Genomic DNA, 20,387 nt, shown 5'->3' on the forward strand with positions numbered 1-20,387 from the left:
CACCTGCGCGGCGTCTCCCCGCCGTTCTTGCCACTGCCCCGACATCTTGCGAGCACCCGCGGGCCGAGAGGCCAATTTTAACCAAATAACTTAAAACAGCGTAAAACTGAGGGGGAGAGGGTGGTCCCTACGACCCCTCAACGACGTCCCTTCTCCGTCCCTCCAGCCCCAACCGCGGACCGGCCTTCCTCCGCGGGGCTCTGGGCCCTGAGGGCGCTGCGAAGGGCGGGAAGGGCCGGGGCCGAGGGGCGCCGCCACCTCCGCGCCCCCTGCGCGCTCCCTGGAGCCCCGGCGGAGCTGGGCGCGGCGCCGGCGTCTCCCCGCTGAGGGGAGCCCCAGCCCTGCCGGGGGAGGCGAGGCAAGGCAAGGCGAGGCTCCGCTGGGGCCGGCACCTCGGCGGGGAGGGGAGAGGCGCTGCCCGCCCCCCCCACCCCCCTCAGGGCTTCCCCGCTCGCCGCGGCCCCGCTAAGTCTGACGGAGCGCCGCCGCCGCCCACCGCAGCGCAGCGGCCCGGCGCAGGAGGGAGGCGCCGTGCGCGGCCCGACTCCCCGGGCGCCGCCGCTGAGGGGGGACAGCGGCCGCCTCCGCGCTCCCGCCGGCTCCGCTCCTCTCGGCACCGCTTGCCGGCTCAGGTAGGAGCGGGAGCCCGGCGCGGCCCGGGGCGGGGAGCGGGGGGGAGCTGTGGGGATCGTCGACCCCCGGGGGGCTGCTCCGCGCTGAGGTGACCTTGAGGCGTGGGGGGCGGCGGGGGGAGCGCTGCCGGGGCCGAGCCCGCCCCGGAGGGATGGCGGGATGCGGCTGAAGGATGTTTTCGGGCGGTGAATGGAGGCGGCTCCGCCGAGGGAGGGCTGTATGTGTGGCTGCCGCGGGGGAAAACCGCCTCACGCAGCCCTTCGGTCTCGGTCCGTGTGGAGCCCGGCGGGGGCTGTCGTGTCAGGAATTAGGGGTGGCCGCGCTCCCCGAGCCCTGCCCGGGCAGTCCGGAGCCGGGTGGCGGCAGCGGAGCCCCGCGCCGGTCCGCCCGAGGCACCGCCGTCCCCGCAGCAGCGCGCCCGGCGGGAGCCCCGGGGACGGGCTCCGGGCGCCAAGTTTCTCTCGTTAGAAATATTTATTTGAGGGAGTTAGCAGGAGGTCGGTGCCCCTCGGCCCCGCTCCCTCGGCGGGGCTGTGCGGGGCGGCGAGCGGAGGGAAGGAGAAGCCCCTCAGGAGCCCCGTCGCCGCCGTGTCCGGGGAACCCGCCCGGCTCCTGCGCCTTCAGCCGAGCTCTGCCCCGGTACGGCGGCGCCGGGTCTTCTTCCTTGCTTTTCTGTTCTTCCACTGGGGGATTTAAGTATGTTTTAGAGCGGTAGCATTCCGGTTCGGAGCACCTCGGAGCCCGAGGAGAGCTGCGGCAGGAGGTAACTTTCCCCAGGTCACCCCTCAGCCAGCCGCCGAGGTGCCCCCGGAGCAGCCCGCTGTCTGCTGGAGTCCCCCTCGCCACCGCCTTCGCGTGGATGTCGCCGAGGTGTGCTCCCCAGTCATCACTGGACACGATGGATTATTTTTTCTAAAATTTTTGACTTAGGGTCTGTACTAGAAATGCGAAAGAAGGAACGCTGTCTTCCGTTGTGTGTCTTTGAAAGGCCTCTTGTATTGTAGGCGGAGGAAACATCTCTTACTTAATTAAACTGTCAAAAAGTTTACTTTTTTCTGTGTATTTCTTGCTGATCATTTTTTGCTTGTATTTGTTTCCTTGTTATTCTTGTGCTGTTTTATCCCACTACACCAACACAACCTAATCCCGTGCTAATACTTTCTTTACTTTCTTTTTATTTAAAGTGTATTTTGTAGTAAAGTGATATTTGAGAAGCACGGATACCAAGATAAGGTGCTGGGAAGATAGGCAAGCTGAAAGCAATGGTGTAGAGTAGGACTTCACTGCTGCTGGAATAAGCTAAAATGTAAGTTTATGAACAGTGTGAAAGTTGACGCTGCTGTAACTCAACTCCCATGCAGTAAAAAGAAATCTTTTAAAGAATACTGGTATCTTGCTGGGAGATACTGCAAGCCCTTAGTTGCGTAAGCAGTTCTTTGAAAGTGAGTGGGGCTGCATGCAAATGGGCATGTTCGCAGGTAGCACTTCCTTTCTCATCTTGGCCACTCATCTTCTACACATGACGAATTTTCATGTGGTGACTCAAATAGAATTCAGCATTTTCGTGACTTTTAGCTGAAGAAGCAGTTGCTCGCCTGTGTATCTCGCTAATAAACTAGTTTTGTGTTCTTTTCAATGACTTTATAATCTAATGTTGAGCTCCGTTTTCAAAGTGAGCATTGCTGCAAGTTTTCCCTAAAGCAAAAGAGTATGTATTAAATATTCAGTTTAGTGTCAATATTAACATCTTCACTTTAACATCCAATGGAATGAATGCAGGGTGTTATGTTACCTTTAATTCCTATTTGATAGCATTACCAATATCGAAGTATTGTCCTTTGCTCACATGCTGTAAATTCAGGACCACAACCCCTTGATTATCTTGGCTGTTGAACGGGATGTTGATCCAAATTTCTGGCACGTCTCTGTATCCAAACCATATATTTTAACCATCCAGCTGCCCATTTCCTCATTATGTTAAGTAAATTTTTATTGTTTTTGACAAGTTCCATGGGGAGATAATGGGTATGCTTATGTGGCTGTCCTGTAGTGGTGTCCCCTCAATAGGATTCATTTGGAGGAGTGCGATGGGGAGGGCGAATGGACCATTATAACAGCGGGTGGGTTTGGTTTGGTTTTCCTCAAATAGGCATTTGGTGTCATTTAAGATGCTCAGGGTACCCCTCCTGGCCTTTCACACCGCTTCAGAGGGCTCTGAGTCTCCACCGTGTCCCATGTCACATATCAGACACAGTAGAGGGGCACCTCAGATAGCATTAGGGACCTCGTAGTCAATAGCTGTGTCAAACCTGGTGTGTTTGTCTGGTTCCTTGTCCTTCATTAGCTCAGAATAAACTTAAACCACAGTAACTTTAGTGATGTGACTAGAAAGTAAGACTATTTGTCTGAATATAGATAATCCTCTAGGTGTTAGCTTAGAGTTTACCTACATCAACAAAACCTGCATATTCTGGTTAATTGCTGAAAACTTATGGTAGTTTAAATTATAGAAAGTGAGGTCAAAAAGAAAATTCTGGTGCTTGAAGTACCCTAAGACTTGCATTGTAGCTTCAGAATACGTGCAGGATGGTGAGTGTAGTTGGGGAAAAATATCTGTGTTGACCATGAGGAAAAGCAGAGTAATTACACAAGAGTGAAGTGATTGTTCTAGTGACAGTCTGATGGGAGATGATAGTGGAGGAGATAATTGGGAACAGGAAGAATGTTTACATTTAAACAAAATTGTGTGGCTGCTGAAATATTTTAAAATAAACAGTTGAACGAAGTTTAAACTTCTGATGAAGCTTACCGTTGGAATGTGTGTGTCAGATATACTTAAGAATGCTGTTTAAAAACAAAGCTTTACATAGAATGCCTACTGTGCAGTGAATACTTGCCATTTGCAAAATTGGCAGTGGAACTCAGGTGTCCTTTGAAAGAAAAAAATATGTAAAAACTAAGTAAATATAAGTATGAATGCAGATTGTTTATTTTAAGACTGGAAATGGCAAATGCAAAAGGATACAATAGTTTTAATTATCGGAAAAGAAAAAGTTTAAAATTTTTGAGAAAGGAAAAAGTGAATGTGGACAAATAATTTTTATGTGTAACAGGATAACAGATGTGACAGTGATGTGTTTGTTGGTGCTGAGATATGTGTTGGTCTCAGTATATCCATGCTACAAAATTGTCAGTTAAATCAGAAAGGCTTATTTTTTTTGCCGAAGCCTACTGTGAAAAATGTTTCATCTTCCACAAATGAAGTTATTTAGTACTGAAATATTTCAGACTTACGTTATATAGGTGTCACCGACTCTTTCATATTTGTTGGATGTAATCTAGTGTATCCTAAGGGGTGTGTTAACTGGCATTTTCCTGGGTCACCCCATATGTATCAACATGGATTTGTATCTAAAGGGCATTGTGTAAAAGGCCTTGTTTTCACGTACTCTGAACCTTAGCTTTGAGAATTCTTGAATATTTTGTGACATATAAATAAAATAGCTGGGGTGCTGCAGGGACACCCTCCACACACTGGAATGTAAAAACAAAAAGGCTTTAAATGTTTCTTGGAGGCAGCAGTTGCTGCATATTCAACATGTACAATAGGAAGCGTATTTTTGAGGCTTCACTGCATACCTTTAAGTGTGCAGAAAAAGACATAATTTCTGAAGAGCCGAAGTTTCTTCAGTGTGAGTGCTCAGGTCAGTGCCCTCGTAGCCTCAGTCGCAATTCTCTTGTGGAAGCTTATTTGTCTGCTTTCAGCTATTTCTTTCCTCTGATCCTAAGGCCTCATGTTGCTGGCAGATTTTACTTACAAGTCTTCCCATTGCTCCTATTTCAAGGCCATACGTCCCAAGAACTGCTGCTCAGCTTCCAGAAATTGCCATATTTGGAGTGCCAGATACTTGTGAATGCAACGTTGTGGTGCAATTCCTGAATGTCTGTGAAAGAGCAACAACAGGGACATCGTGTACTAGGTAGCACAGTTGTCATAATATCAGAATCTTTCTTTCTTTGCACAATGAATTTATTCATTGTATCGTGGAACACCTTTAAAAAGTAACAGCAGTGGGGTTTTCAGAACCAAAACTACTTTCTTGCATTGGTGCTTCTTGTGAAGGAGGTACTTTTTCTGCCTGCATGTATGCATTGTATAAATATGTATATATATATATGGAAATCATTACATGGGTTTTCAAGTTCGTCAAGGAAGGATTGATTGTAATTGTTGAAGGGACAGGATTTGGAGCTGCAAGACTGAGTCACGTTTCCCTCTCACACCCACCAAGCTTCGCAGCAGACCTGGGATGTGCATTTCAAGATTTTGAAAAACTTTGTGCAGCATGAAGCCCAGAATACCGAAGCTGCCTCTATGCAGCATTTAGATTTCTAAGATTAATAAGTCATTAATTCCATAGTGTTTGGGGAATTACACTTAGCCTAATTTATTTATTAACATCCTTAAGATACTTTTCATGAAGTTCAGTAAATGTTATGTCTAATGTAAAATCATCCAGCAGGGATGAAGGCTGCTTAAAAATATTGCAGCTGCTGATGTCCACTCCATATTACATTCATCTCTTCTAAAAATGCTTTAGGATTCAGGAGTTTTCTGATGAATAGGAGCTTTTTTTTGGTGGTTAACAGTGAGGCTAACACCTAGCGTATTCCTTTTGATATCTCATTATAAGAAGGAGATGCTTTTCAAGCCTCTGGATAGCAAAAGTCACAGTGTCACCTTGAATGTATTTGCTGATTGTATATATTGTGCCCTGTTATTGAACAGCTGTTCTTCATCAGGGGAAGTTATTCCCATTAATGGTAAGTCTTCCATCATGGAAGATGTGATTGCATTCAGCAGAACGTACAAAATAGGCCCATATATTAGACTATTCAGCATTTCAGTTTTTGTGATGCAGGTATTTCTTTGGTATTTTAAACCTTTCTGTAATATTGTTATTATTTAAACAGACTAATAACATTTAAGCGGATTGAAATAATAGGAATTTTGTTTTCAGGGTATGTTCTTTGTAACCAAAATTGGAAACTCCCAGTAGGTTGATGGGTTCCTAGAAGGTATTCTAATAGGTGTCTCGAAATGTTTTAAAGCAGAAGTATTAAACGAGATTTGTTATAATAAAGAGCAGAAAAATGTTCTTTGCTGTCATCAGATTTCATAGGAATTCTTTTGATAACAATTGCTGAAGCTTAAGGTAAATTCCATTTATTTCCCCAAAATGAAGATTTTTATTCTTTGTCATCTGAGGAAGTTGATCTGTGCATTTTTAGGTGCTGGTCTACAGTCATAGTGAAAGCAAAATGGTAATTTTGAGAATCAGTTTACACAAGGAGAACTAATTGGTGACAATATTGGGTGTATACACGACTGCTTTGCTGCATTGAACTTGTAGTCTTAAATTCAAATGCAGTTTTAATGCATTGCTTTATTCTACAAAATCTACATGTTCACCAGCATTTTTCTAATGTGGTAAGTATTTTCCTAGCTTTAAATCAGTTTTTGTGGACTAAAAATAGAAGACTGCCATGAGTTTTGGCCTATGAATAGTAGAAAGTAATTATGTGGAGACAAAATGTCAAAATTTTATCTGGAAAAGATCTGTTCCGTGTTATTGGGTTTTTCTTAATTACAATAAGTATCAAGTGTCCAAAAGCCCTGACAAAAAACATACCCATTTTTGGTTAAACGTGTAAATGACAGAAGAATCATTCTGGAAGAGGTAGAATGATTGTTCTTAAAAGGTTAAATACTTTGAAAAATTAATGTGTTATACACTGTAGCCCTGCTGATTCTGTGTCAAGTGCTAAAGAATTTGAGAGCAATAGGAACAAGAAAATGCCATTATGGTCTGTGAGGGCTTGGTGCTAGAGGTTTTTTCCTCCAGAAGATACAGTGTTATGTTGCTTTTTGTGTGACCCAACAGTGTTCCCTTCATATTTTTTCTTGGCATTGCTGACATTTATTGCTCCCTAGCTCAATAACATGACAAGACAGAGTTGCAATTACTGTGAATTTTATTCCAATTTTTTTTTTCTTTCTTCCTTTTTTTTTAACTCAGGTTTTGCAAGTTTCTGGAGAGCAGAGAAAAATGGAAAGGTTAATTTATGTGCGGCACTTCTGTTACACATCTTGGCATGACATATGCCTTTTTTTAAAATACCATTATACTATTTGTTACTTCTAGTCTACAGTGGCTTCCAGATCCCTTTCAGCAGAACTCAGCTTATCTCTGTTTTGTATTTTTGCTTGATTTCTAGATTTGCACTTGCTGTGCTTGCAGCTTACTTTTTGACAAGTTCTTAGAGATATTAAGTTTTATTTTGAATTTTGATCTTCTCTGCTTGTGGATTGAAGGTGATATAGAATCATGGAATCATAGAATGGTTGGAGTTGGAAGGGACCTTAAAGATCATCGAGTTCCAACCCCCCTGCCCTGGGCAGGGACACCTCCACTAGAGCAGGTTGCTCAAAGCCCTGTCCATCCTGGCCTTGAACCCCTCCGGGGCTGGGACATTCATCCCTCACCTGCTTACTTCACAAACAGTTTTTCTCTACTGAAAATTGTTGATGTGTACAGCCAGCTGTGAGATGTATTCCTGCAGTGTGCCATGTGAAATTGCATTCCATTGGCAGTGAGTTTTAGTAATCACTTTTCATTTGTGTGGTGGTTGGTTTGGCTTTTTTTTGTTTTTTTTTTTAAGAAACTGTGCACCACTAGGCTGCAATTTCATATCAGTCCCCTGCTAAGCTGTGATTTCATACTGGTCCTTATCGTCCTATGAAAATACCATGTTGGACAGTTACTGAAAGCCTTACTGTGGCCAGTATAAATTGCCTGTTACTGGGTTTTCCTTCTTTAGTGGACCAGTTAACCATATCAAAAAGGAAATTTCATTGGTTTGACATTTTGATTATTTTCAGGCACTTAATCCTTCAGATGTTTATGTGATGATTTAACTTGTTTCAGCATCTTTCTGGGTATAAAAGGGATGTGGATTGGTTTGCAATTTCTTGAGTCAGACTCGCTTCTCCTTTTGAAGTTGCATTACTATTTTTGCCTCTCTACAGTCCTTTGGGAACTTTTACCCTTAGTTCGTGCATTATTGAATATAATAGCTAATGTTTGGGGATGGCTTTAGGTAATTCCGTAAGTACTCTGCAGTGAACTTCATTCTCTATCAAACTGAGTACATCTGGCTTTTTTCAATATTTTTTTTTTTCTATTCTTTTTTCTTCAGGCTTGTAGTTCTGTCTTCTTGGTAAAAATCACTTTAGAAAATTTTTTGCTTTTCATTATCCTTTGGATGGAGACATTAAAAGGATACAAAGGAGGTACTGAATACTTCAGCTTTATCTTTACCATCTGTTATTTTCTCTCCTTTCCCATTAAACCCTAGAACCTCTGCTTATCTTTGTCTCCCGCTTACTTCTGCTGTATTTATAGATCCTTTTCCTATTGCCTTTTGATGTCCCTCATTAGTTGTTGATTCTTTTGTGTGTTGGCTCATCTGGTTCATAACCAAGATGTTTCTTCCATTCTTCTTTACTTGTTCTTTGTTAAATGCTCTTGTTTCACCTTTTGTACAATCTCTCCTGATAGTCAGAGCCTTTAAAGACTCTGGGTGTAACATTAATAGTCTCTTACTGCTTCCTGTATTCCCTCTGCATGGAGGTAATCCGTTGCTCTATTTTATACAGGCATTGTTGATATCTGTCAGTTTGCCTGAACTCCTTGATCATCTCTTCAGGAGATGTTACAAATCATTTGGCTGAGTTTGCTGAAGTTGCCGCCCTGAATTCCACTTCTTTTTCTGTGCTTCTTTCTCATCTTCCTTTCAATATGCTAGTGAATTCTCTTGACTTGTGATAATGCTTACTTGAAATGTATTACTGCCCTTAAAATCTCAGCCAATGCTCTCCTATTAATCAGAGTAAAATACAACTGCAGCATTGGTAACATCTTCCATATTCAGACCTTTCTCTTGTTAGCGCAGCTCCACCTTGATAATATGGCATGTTTCCTCCTCAAGGGAGCAGCATGAAAAGATTTAAAAAATGCATGTACGTGATGACTAGGGCATAGGATGGGGAAACCAAGACTCTCTAGTTTTTCGTGCTTTGTTAGGGGATGTTTTCTGCCTTTATACAAGTTGCTTACCTTTGCTGGGCTGTTGTATCAGAATAATAATTAAACTGCTACAACAGGCACCCTACCTGCCTGTTTCAAGGGTTAATTCATCACTACTGAGAATTTTGGATCAAAAATCCTGTTAAGTGCAAAGTACTGTTTGTATCTGCAAGATATTTCTAATGTTATTCAAAAGAGTATTAAAGCCACCTACTTAAATAGGAGTGAAGAGTGGCATGTTCTACGTACGCACAACCAACCAAGTCTCTTCTCTATGTGAAAACATCAGGTTTTTTGGTGTTCTTCTTGCAGGCACCATTCTGAGAACCATTTCAAGTAGAAGAACCTGCCTAGAACAGAAACACCCTCTCAGTTAAAATTTCATCCTGCTCTAGGGAGGGAATATCACATTTGTAAACTTAGCACTAAGTGTTGTGTTCCTGTCAAGAGACCATTTCCGAGTGACATTTATGGCCTGATTGTCAAATAAGTTATAGGTAACACAATAGAAATATTTAATGTATTAAGGGCAGGATTTTTAAAAAGGCAGGGATGGAAGCCAAATGGAATTTTAAGTCCTGTTGGCTTGTCAATGGGATTTGTACATCTGTAAGTTGGATGCTTTTGAAGATTGCACTCTAAATTGGTGACTGAGATCTTCCTATGATAATGGTATAAAAGGATTACAGGTTACTATTAATAATTCAACTGAAGATTATCGGAGTCTGACTCAGTACCTCCTGAAAATGATGAAAAGTTTCTCTCATTGATTTTAGTAGCTTTGGGTTGCGTTGTTAGGGTGCTCTGGTGAAATAATGTGCTTTTGGGGGAGAATTTTGCCCCTTCCAATGCATCTAGGTGGCCAGAGTTGAAAGTCAAAACTTACAGGAAAAATGGATGATGGAATCGTCTTTGCTGCTCTTTATGTACAAGTATTTACAAGCGTGTGTAAGGTCCTCTTCCCCTGAGCACAGGAAAAAGGAGGCAAAGTGAGTTTCTCTCTGCCAGCTTCCCACAGCAGAAGCAGAGCGGTGGGTTTCCTTGGGCAGGGCAGTGGGAGGTGGGCTCTGGGGTGGCTGTTCCTGCTCTGCAGTGTGGGCTCTGCATCACCCGGAGCAGCGGCAGGTCCCCGCCATCCCTCCCAGCAGCCCCACAGCCTGCCCTGTCACACACCACCGAGGAGCTGGCAGGTTTCATCATTCTTCCTCCTCCTTTGTCCCTTACTGTCTCTCCTCTTTCATTTTACCTCTACTTTCCATTCTCAAAAGAATACCTAGATGAATCCTTTCCCCTTAAATCACTTGAATTCCTAAAGAGTCTTATGTTTGATATTGCTGTGGATGGAAATAGGCCTTTTAAATGAGGGATGTCAATTAAACCTTCCAGTTTTATCCAGCCAGATTTTCAAGCATCCCAGAAGCACGGCATTGTCTTTAGTAATCTGTGTATAAATACAAAAATTAGAAGCCCCATGTATGTTCTTGTCAGGGGACATAAAATCTATAAAAGAACAACAGTGTATCACTGGTATTGTTAATAAAGCAGACATAATATTTAGAGATTTCAGGGAGATGTGGAATTTCTGTTATCATATCAACATCTGTGAAAAGAGATTGGTTAATCAAAACAAAGATTTTTGAGAATATGCTCATTAGCACTGAAAGATGAGCTGATGGATCCAGATGCCTCTTGCAATGGAGAGAGATATTTTTCTAAATGAGAATACAGAGGGTACTGGTGTTGAGCTGGAAGTCATTGGGAAGTACTTTTGTGTTCTCCCAACACCCCTCAGTGCCTGTTAGCAGGCTGCCTCTCTGCAGCAGCAGTGGGTGCACAGCACTGATGTCTTTTTGAGTTGAACAAAATTCTGCTTCAGAGGTGACCGTGCCTGAATTTCTCTTGTCTGTGGAGTTATTGCACACTGAAGGACACTTGGGGAAGCTGAAATGAACGCTTATGAGTGCATACATTAGTGTTTAGCTCCGATGAGAATGCTTTTTTCAGTGTGGGAGGGAAAGGCTTTTTCAACCTGTTACTATATATGACTTTGGGCTTCATAAATTTCCTGTGATTCAGCCTAATTTTTATTTTTTTTTTCATATTTCTGGGTAAATATGGCGAAAGAAATAGGGGGTTGGTGGAGCTTGCGGTATCCATTCTGATCTTAAATGTATGACTTCTGGAAGAAAACTGTAGCCCTAAATGCTTTGCTGTTGTGAGGGGAAGGTATACAGAAGGAAAAGCCATAGGATGACTATAAGTGTTGAACAATAAAACCGGAACAAAAAGCTTTCTATAAATAGTAGCACGGTCCCAGTTCAGTGAAGTACTTAAGCATATGCCTAAATCCCTCCTTGTTCAACAAAGCACTTCATGTGCATTTGAATTCTGCTGAAATAAAGCATTAAACATCAGGCTTAAGTGCTTTGTTGAATTAGGGGCTGTATCTGTGTAGACAGACCTGGAGACCAAGATGGTTTTCTTCACGGGAAAATGGCATAATATTTTCTATTGAATTTCTGACATTGCACACTGACCAATTAACTTGCAGAACTATTGGACATTAAAGTATTAGAGAGTAATTGTGCTCTGATATTCTAAAAATTGTGTTCTTTTGCTATTTGCAAATTGGTCAGACTTAATGATAGCTACTGCCTCTGTAACAGCAGGACCTGTATTCTCTACTAAAGTGAATTTCCAATTTCTCGGTAAAACTAATACAATGAGGATTTTCCTCGTGACATCAGTGAAGCAGTCAGTACTCAGGAATTCAAAGCATGGGCTTCTCCATCCAGGTACCCCAGTTAGCACTCCCTCAAGAAGTTTTCAAATGTACATAAAGACCATTTTGGTTCTCAGTTTTTAAGTTATCTAGATAAGGTAACTTGAGGATCTGGACAAGCTGGAGAGTTCGGCAGAGAGGAACCTGATGAAGTTCAGCAAGGCAAGTGTAGGGTGCTGCACCTGGGGAGGAATAACCCCATGCACCAGTACATGTTGGGGGCTGATCTGCTGGAGAGCAGCTCTGTGGAAAAAGACCTGGGAGTCCTGGTGGACAATAGGATGACCATGAGTGAGCAATGTGCCTTCATGGCCAAGAAGGCCAATGGCATCCTGGGGCACATCAAGAAGAGTGTGGCCAGCAGGTCGAGGGAAGTCATCCTGGCCCTCTGCTCTGCCCTGGTGAGGCCCCATCTGGAGCACTGTGTCCAGTTCTGGGCTACTCAGTTCGAGAAGGACAGGGAACTGCTGGAGAGGGTACAGCAGAGGGCTACAAAGATGATTAGGGGCCTAGAACATCTTGCTTATGAGGAAAGGCTGAGGGACTTGGGTCTTTTTAGTCTGGAGAAGACTGAGAGGGAATCTCATCAATGTCTATAAATACTTAAATACTGTGTCAGGACGATGGGGCCAGTATTTTTTCAGTGGTGCCCAGTGACAGGACAAGACGTAATGGGCACAAACTTGAACATAGGAAGTTCCATCTAAACATGAGGAGGAACTTCTTTCCTGTGAGGGTGGCAGAGCACTGGAAGAGGCTACCCAGAGAGGTGGTGGTGTTTCCATCTCTGGAGATACTCAAAACCCGCCTGGACGTGTTCCTGTGCAACCTGCTCTAGGTGGACCTGCTCTGGCAGAGGGGTTGGACTAGATGATCTCCAGAGGTCTCTTCCAACCCCACATCATTCTGTGATAAGACCTCTTCCAAAGGCTTATTTTTTCAGAAAATATTTAGTGCCTATTTTCTTAAAATGAAATCTAGTTAACCATTTCAATTTTTTGAAGTATTAGTCACTTTTGAAACTATTCTACAGGGATCCTAACCAGTAACAGCTATTTTTAGTCATCTTGTGTCTGAAAAGGCTCCACATCATGTTACCGGTGGCTGTGATGGCTGGCTGGATCGACCAGAAGGCAGTACCTAAAAAATGTGTCTCGATCAGGCTAAAATAATGAAAATACAACACATCCAGCTTTTTTTATAACATGGACATATACAGCTAACCAGACAATTTTTTAATTTGTAGGTGCATGGAGGTTATGAAACTTAGATTTCCATTGGGATGGAAACTTCAATGTGCCACTTGCTTGTCAGGGATTCTGAGGAACAGACTTGGCATTTGAGAAACCTGCTCCGAGTCCCTGCTGTGATTGACAGCGTCCCTTTCAGATCTCAGATCCCTCAAAATTAATCAGACCCAGAATTCCCCAAATGCATTTCAGTATATGAGAATCACCTTCATAGTGAGGATACCTTTTTTTTTTTTTTTTCCAGTGGAAATCTGGGTAAAGTAGGTAAGTAGTGAGTAGTTGAACTTTAGATATAGTGAAGTTCTGGCCAAAAATTGTTCTGATATTTTAATGAAACAGAATTACCACAGTGATTTGGTGGACGTATGTGTGGCAAGTGGATCTAGAAGACCACTTTCAAAAATAGTCGTTGAAGTATTGGGACTCTTTTTAAGTCTATACAGCCCAAGTCATACCTAGTGCTAATTGCCCATCAGCCATGGAGCCAGAGGAGCTGCCTTTGCTGCGTTTACTTCACTGGTTTTCTGTTGAGCAAATCTGTATACCTGTTTTGTGTGTGTGCATGAAGTCCTTATCTGGAAAAGCACACTGGAAGAATGGTTGGTTCGAACGTTATACGTTTGAGCTGATCACAGAAATTCTGATCTGCATCTTTACATAGTAAGATATAAAGGAGTTTCATAATTTAAACCAGATCAAGTCTATAAAGTCATAATAAGCTCATGTAAATCTCCCCAGTGTAATAAAGTTGAAATATTTCAATTATATAATTAAAAACACCCCCCTGTAAATATTTAAGTGTTGCTTTACGTTGTATTTGATTAGAGCAGATTGAGCTTTGAAGAGGTGCCATTTTGATCTGATTCGAAGGTCAGCTGTTACGAATCACAGCTAATGCCATAATGGTCTCTTGCTTCGTGTGCCGTGTTTGGCACTTTAAGTTATCCAAAATGAACTTTATCTGTTTTGAACGTCATACTGTGGCAATGGCAATGGCAATTTCTGTAGCAGGGATCAAAATATCTATTAGAAACAGGATCAAAATACAAAAATCGGTCTGTAGAATGACATATAACTTCTGTTAAAATTAATGAAGTTATACTGTGTGATGTAATTAAGCAGGTTGCTAGATAAGAAATTAATGAGCTGGTCTTCATGAAATACCCAGACTGAGCAACTTCCAGTAGGATATTGTTGTGGAAATGACAGATCAGATTGGAATTAAACTGATGAGGTGTTTGATGATCTGATGCTGAAATTGTACACGTAATGAAGCAAACCAATTTTGCAAAATAGAAGTCTCTATCAAGCTTCCTCTTTAAAACGCTGACAGTAAGTTCAGCGTTTTTAATGAAATGCTCAGGAGCAGTTTTGTTAAGGTAGCGTGGCAAATAAATTCTTCAGTTATTTAGTCCAATGATGGTGCCATTTAAATCTTGCCTCCAGGAGAAGCAAAAATATTTTTAAGCTGTGTATCAAATACCATTACTAATTTTAATTAAAGAAAAAAATGCATTTTTCTGGGTTAGGGCTTTGGTATGTGTTAGAGGATATTGTGAGTAAAGTTGAACAAAATGATCACGATTACTATATATTTCTATTAACTAAATAAAGGAAAAAGTAGTGGGCAAACATGAACAGTTGTTACTTCCTTTGCAGTCCTTTCTGTGCGTTTCTCTGCAGAGAGCTCTCAGCAGATTTTAACCTAAGCGGGGCTTCATCAGCTGCATACATTCCCCTCCCTCCCTTCCTCCACCTCCTTGGGAAATTGAAATCAAATTGCATTGTGCAGCAGATTAGTAGTGAGTTGAGTAATCAACTTGCAGAGGCAGTGATGACCTGGAAGCTTGGTTATAAGTTCCCCTCCCTCCCCCCCAATCCAGTACCGTGGCTTTTGCCTAATGCTTCCTTTTCTGTTTGAGATGACTGACCAGTGAATATGGAAGCGCATGCATGGGAATAGGAGAGCAAGATTGCAAGAAGGGAGGGAAAAATGTATCTGTCAACTCAGAGCAGTTTATATTCTCATTCCAAATCCTTCCTGAAGGTGGAAGGCAGGTTTCCTTCAGCTACTGTGTGTCTGTGATGGTCTTGTGCTGTAACAGAATGGGATTGATGGCATCTTTTCCTATTCGCTTTTCTCGTTCTTACACAGCAAGATTGTAGACATTCAAAGGTACGGTAACAGTGGTCAAAATACCTTTGTTCTTAGAAACTCAGACTATTTTAAAATTGTGGGGTTCTTCCTCCTTTTTTTTTTTTTCCGGTCTGTTATCCAAGATGCTTTTTAGCACCATGAGGGTTGGTAGGAATTGATGCTCTTTGCAAATTAGTCCAGCTGTGATAATCTTTGCTGTATTCATAGAAATAATAGAACATTATTTTTCTTATTTGTAAAAATAGCTTTTTGAGATCATTACTAGGTAAAGGCTTATATTTAAATACAGCGTACATTAAAAATATACTTCAAAGCGTACTTATTAGTATACATAATATCTCAGCTTTCTGAGGGACAAATAACTTTTTGTTTATGTAGAACTAGGAATTACAAGGAACTCCTGTGAAGTGCTTCGTATTTATAAATATTTGTGAAATGCTGCCCAACTATAAACAGTAAGGAAGGCTGCAGGCTGAAGATTTAATCTCAGTTTCAGTGAGGATGGTGCTAGAGTTCTGTAGCAAGTGGGGCACCAAAGGGGTGTGCTTTTTATAGATGAGTATTTGGCTGGGATGATAAAGACAGATTATTAAATTAATTAATTTAATTTTCTGTTCCTGGCACAAGTTTTTCTATGCATCATCTCCATGATATCTAATCGTTTCCTTACAGGTTGTGGTTCCTGGAGTCAGATACTGCAAAACTGACCTTTCATTTCTTTCTTTGACTCTCCTTTAAAAAAAAAAAAAAAAGCCTTCGTAATTGTACAGGAAAAAAAATTAAAATACCCGAATTGTTACTGTAAAAAGAAACAAGCCCTCAATTTTTCTTTTGCCTCCTTCCTCAGTTTTGGAAGGAGTGACCTGATTAGGATTTTTTCAATTTCTTGATAATGTCTACAAGATAATTCTGGGGCTGCTTTGGAAGCCAGTTCTCTGCTACAGTAGTCAGCATTAATACAGATGCATGAAATTCCTAGAGTGTAACATTGCCCTTTTAATGTTCAATTGAGAGTGTAAAATAGCATTTAAACTCACTGGGGCAGGAAGCCTGTATGAAGTGGAGTATCCAGTTGCCAGCAGGTTTACAGACACAGAATCACTTAATGAACTTGAGAACAGTGGCTGAAAATGAAGAAAGTCCGTATTAAGTTTAAGCCTTGATATGCTCTGTGGTGCCATTGACTAGAACAGATTACAGAAATCAAGTAGCATTTTTCTGTACTTTTTTTTTTAAAAAAAAAAAAAAAGAGTTCTTTCCTCTAGGAATCAAATCCAGGTTCTGTTAGATAAGCTCAAACTTAATATCAAAGCACCATGAATAAGGCATTGTTATATTGAGCTATGTTATATTGAATCCCAGTGTAGTTACAGTGAGTAGAAACGGGGGTTAGAATAAATCCTCCAAACAATTGTTCGAATTGTAGACTTAAGAAGATTCACCTTTGCTGGTAGGCTAATTTTTTTAAAAAAATTGACATACGCAAAAGGTATTTTTGGAGAAGTAAGGTTATAAAACGAGGCAGTCCCAGATTAGGATACTCTGTGATCTCTATTCTCTGGGCAGCCTGGAGAGCGAAGTGGACGCCGTCTGAAGGGGTTACTCAGCACAGCATGGCTGACTTTTATGTACTCGTGTGCTACAAAGCCACACGTATCTCTACAGACAGCAGAGTTCTGTGTGCTTTGTGTGTTTTCACTGTGAAAAGCTTCAGGTCTCACGACTGTGTGAAGTGGATGAAACCATGAGAAATTAATTATATTCCCAGCGCTCTTGCAAAAGAGCATCCGGGGAAATCCTTGACTGAGTATGAAGTTAGACTCTGAGGTGGGAAACATTGTTCAGTGACTGCATTTCCCAGAATCCAGCTTTACTTCCCCTGTTTTGCAATACTGGAAACTGGAAGAAAATTAGCATTTAGAAAGTTAGGATTGAAGAGGCCGCAGGAGTTGACAGTAATGTCACCTCAGGCAGGGCCAGGGCAAGCGAAGGAAATGCCTTGACCAAGGGAAAGTTTGTGATACAGGATGGATGAAAAAGTTTGTTGTTTTGTTTTTGGTTTTGTTTTTTTTTTTAAATCTCAGCTCAGACAGAAGTTAGCCCAATTACTTCAAGGATTGGATAAAAACAAAAATAAGGCCATAGGTGTTGAAAAATTTTTGAAAATGTTTTTATTGAAGTGTTAACATGAGTAAGTACTGAGGAGGATAAGAGGAAGAGGAGGCTGATGAGGCAAAACCTTCACCGGCCATCGTGCCTTAAACTCCACAAAAACCAGCACAGAAGCAGAGAGTAACAGTGGTTTATCTACAGGTTTTGTGTGTTGTTTTTCTTTTCCTGTGGAAACAATTTGAGTTGGGTGGGCATGCTCGCTCTCAGGATATTTCCTCACTGTTTATCTGCTTTTGCATTTCTGATAATTCAGTGGTTTATTTCAGTAGAAGCATTTTGCTGATCTGATAGTTTATGAACTTTCTCACATAGCCCTCAATGGGCCAACAGAAGGTGAAAGCCATGTTATTATATTAGAGACGTAAAAAGAAATATGAATAAATGTTATCTTCTACAGGTAATTAGTGCATAAAATAGACAATAGGCAAAGCACTCATTTGAAAATAAGCGCTGTTACCAAGGGCAATAATACTGCTAAGCAGAGACATTAGTAGTGTGTGTCAAAAACCTCTTTTAATTTCATGCATCTTTTAGGAAACTTCAGTATGTTACTGTTCTTTTGCCTGCCCTACTGATGACATCACCTTTTGTAGTTCCCACACAGAAGCAGAGAAGAAAATGGTTATTCAAGAACAGTAGGGCAGAAACACTGCAATTAAGGCTGGATGCAATTCTAAGCTATTGAATACATTAAAAAAAATGTCCAGACATTTTAGTTCTAATGGTAATCTAATCTCTGAGTCCATTCAGATGGACAGCCTATTTCTCCTTCCTTAAGAGGTCTTAGAAAAATAAATATTCCTTTCAATTTCTGCTTTTCAGTGTGCATTATGTACCTTTAATTTTCCCTTAAATTCCTCTTTATTTAGCTGTTCTGAAAGATGAACTATAAACATGTATAAAATGTAATTATAGAGACATTTCATTGCTGAATAAATAAATGCTTTTGAACATAGACACAAGAATTCTCCATGGAGTCACTTGATTGCGTGTGTTAACTCTAAAATTCATTTTCTGCTGAGTAAGTGTAACTGTACAAACTTAGCGCGGCTTTAGAGATTGTTACAAATCCGTCAATGACTTCTAGCAAAGATTGTAACCTTAGTTTTGTTTAGTACTGCTCTAGTCACATTGTTAACCCCATGTCAACGATTCAGAATGTTTCACAGTGTCATGGTAAAATTTAGAGATGCCAAGTTTTAAAGTAAATAGTGTGAATGAGAAGGATAATCACTTGTATGAGCAGAGGAGATAAGCCTTTATGAATGTATGCAAACAAGTCAAAAGCCTTATGAATTCCAGTTGGTAGGATGGGGCTGTGCTTTTTGGAGAGTTACCCTGTATTAATTACTAACATTTTATACCTGAAAGATTTAGGAAAGCCTAAAACCTGATGCATTCTGTCTCTCTTTTAGCTGATTTTTCTGTACCGTTTGATCTGGTTTTCTGTGCTCTTTGATTTGGCAAAGATTAAGTGTGTGTGCGTACAAACACAACATCATTTAATTACAACTCAGAGTAAATGGTGAACGTGTGCATGTACATAAACACACACATGCTGTCCTCAGTATCATTTAATTACCACCCAGAGCAAACAGTCTTTCTGTTTTCTGTATCCTGGGGTGCAAAAGGAATGTTTTCTTCTTTTTGTTTGTTTTAGGGGCAGTAGGCTAAGTATTTCTCTGAAAGGTGTCATTTCATATCTGACTAGTGAACAGAACACAGAAACACAATAGAAGTGACTGTGAAAATTAGAAATACGTTACACTTGACATTTAGATATTTTGTATTCTGTGAGATTGTTTTGTGTGTCTTCTTGCATCTCGCTACTATGTTTGACATTTATATATACAGTATGATGATTAAAAGTTTGATCTGGCCTAGATGCTATAAAAATATAGTGCGTATTTATTCTTTGCCTGTGGACACATACATTCATATATGTGTACCTAGATTTCTGTTTTTCTTATTTGTTTTGGGTTTTCATACTTTTCTCATAAAGGTATTAGCAGTGAGAATAAATATTATCTAGCTTTTATAAACTGAAATTAGCAGAGTGCCTTGGCTGCATAAAGCGATGGTTAAAATTTTTAAAAACTTATGTCTCGAATGGCTTTCTTTTGTTTTCAATATGTTTATACTGACTGCCTTTAAGAAATAATACAAATTAAGCTGGTATAAAGTGGTACAAAGGCTAAATTTCATACTGATTCATACAAGAAATTTATAGCAGGCCTGTCTGTTTGCCAATTCTGAAGGTGTTGATTTTATAAATGGTTTAAGTTATTTATCTTAAGCTTAATTGCACAATGTATATTTACAACTGGTTGTAGGAAATGGGGCTTGAACACATTTGATAAAATATTATATCAGAAAACTTCTAATTGACCTCAGAATTGAATATTTTTCTACCTGTAATATCAAGTCCCCAGGAAGGAGAGAAAAACAGGCTGACAGCTCAGGAGCTCACTAACGAGGCATCATGATTTTAGTTGTATCTATCTGTTATCTGTTCACAGTCAGGCTGCTGATTCAGCTTCAGCTGAATGTTGTTTGCACCATTCAAGTGGGTAAAGAGACCTCGGTCAGTTTACCAGTAAATAGATGTTTAGAGTAGGGAACTAAAAATAAGATTAGAAAGCGATCACTAATTGGCATCCTGATGGTTGGCTCAGCAAGAGACTACTGAGACAGAAATAATATTTATGTAGTGCCTGGGTACCACTGTAATAAAAATGAATAATGACTGAGCTGCTTTCTAATCCTTGGAAGTGGTCCTTCCACTTCTGAGTTGGAGGCATGTTTGTGTAACAACTGCCCTCTGGGGTATATCTCTTCTGTAAGTAAGTAATAGACTTCAAGCTGCATAACCTTTTATCCTTGCTGAAATATTAATTATTTTCAATATTCCAAACTATGCACAAAGGAGTCAAAGTACAAACGATAATTGTTGAGGAAGGGAGGAGACTGCAAGAGGTCCCTATACAAAGTAAACTTACTGCAGTTCTGGTTATTTTTCTCTCTCTCTCTTAACTATTTCCTTGGCTCAGGCTTCTTCTGTATTCCTAGGTAAGAGCTTAGAGGCAGTTTCCTGTTGATGGCATCAGAGACAGGGAATCAGTTGCTCAGATTTTCCCAGAAGAAGCTGTGCTGTCTTACTATTTTGCCCTTTCAGTACTATCAGCATTTAAGAACAGCAGTACTTAAAAAGGGAAGTCCTTTGCCTCTTTTCATCCCTGCTG

At 40.9% G+C, this 20,387-nt stretch overlaps 1 protein-coding gene across 1 annotated transcript in view; it reads left to right on the forward strand.

Annotated features, from left to right (window-relative positions):
- Nucleotides 1-557: 557 nt before the first annotated feature.
- ATP2B2 (ATPase plasma membrane Ca2+ transporting 2) overlaps nucleotides 558-20,387 on the forward strand; it is a 425,551-nt gene continuing 405,721 nt past the window's right edge. The window contains exon 1 of the mRNA XM_074152043.1: nucleotides 558-632. The gene's annotated coding sequence lies outside the window, so the exon portion shown is untranslated. The remainder of the gene's footprint in view (nucleotides 633-20,387) is intronic.

Source organism: Numenius arquata, chromosome 8 (assembly GCF_964106895.1).
Source record: "Numenius arquata chromosome 8, bNumArq3.hap1.1, whole genome shotgun sequence".
In the NCBI taxonomy this organism is placed as follows: Eukaryota; Metazoa; Chordata; class Aves; order Charadriiformes; family Scolopacidae; genus Numenius; species Numenius arquata.